This window comes from Dipodomys ordii, unplaced genomic scaffold, assembly GCF_000151885.1.
Source record: "Dipodomys ordii isolate 6190 unplaced genomic scaffold, Dord_2.0 Scaffold155, whole genome shotgun sequence".
Lineage (NCBI taxonomy): Eukaryota > Metazoa > Chordata > Mammalia > Rodentia > Heteromyidae > Dipodomys > Dipodomys ordii.
Window position 1 is genome coordinate 106,820 of NW_012267371.1, and position 816 is coordinate 107,635.

An 816-nucleotide genomic window follows, 5' to 3' on the forward strand; every position below is an offset into this window, starting at 1 on the left:
CTTGAACCACATGACTAGTAAATTGTCTGTAATCCTGAACATCTAAGAGTAATGACATCATCTGCATACTGGTTGAGCTGGGCATAATGCCAGTAGCCAGAGATGTGGCATTCCCGATAAGGACGACCACAGCTCTCTCATCAGATCCCCCAGATACCTCTGAGGCAGGTGGGAGGGCTGCATGCTCTATCCATAGCCCCCAAGGGTGAAATAGAGGCTCTGTAGGCCCCAGATCGCATAGTGCTAGGTAGCTATGCCAAACCCAGCCCTATCAGGTTTCCCTTCTCCAACCTGTCATCCATCCATCCGTGAGAGCTCTCCAATCTCAGAGCCTCACTTTGGGTTCCTGCAGTGGGGGGGGGGGCACAGGGCAGGGCTTGCAGAAGGCCTTTGATCCTTATTTATTGATGTTGAGTTTGATTGGACAGGATTAGGCCTGTACCTATCCAAATACATGCTGGGCTTTGCCAACCCCAAGGCTGGGCAGAATGCTGGGGAGAAAACCCTGTCACCGGCCGGGAAATCCCCCTGTGTGCCACTGAAGTGGCCTATGTGCAGCCTGCACACGTCAGGAGGCCCCAGGAACTCGGATCAAGGTTGTTTGAGTCTGTCTGGAGCCTGATAAGATACTGGACTGAAGACACAGCCAGGTCTCTGCACTTCTTTCCCCTCAAAATGGAGAGTTCGTAATGTGCAGTGACCAACTTGACTAGACCCATCCCAAGAGAGATGAAGACAGACACACAACTTTATCCATAGACAAATCACAATACTTTATTTGCCCCTTGGCAGGGAGAAGGGGCACTACTTCCCCGA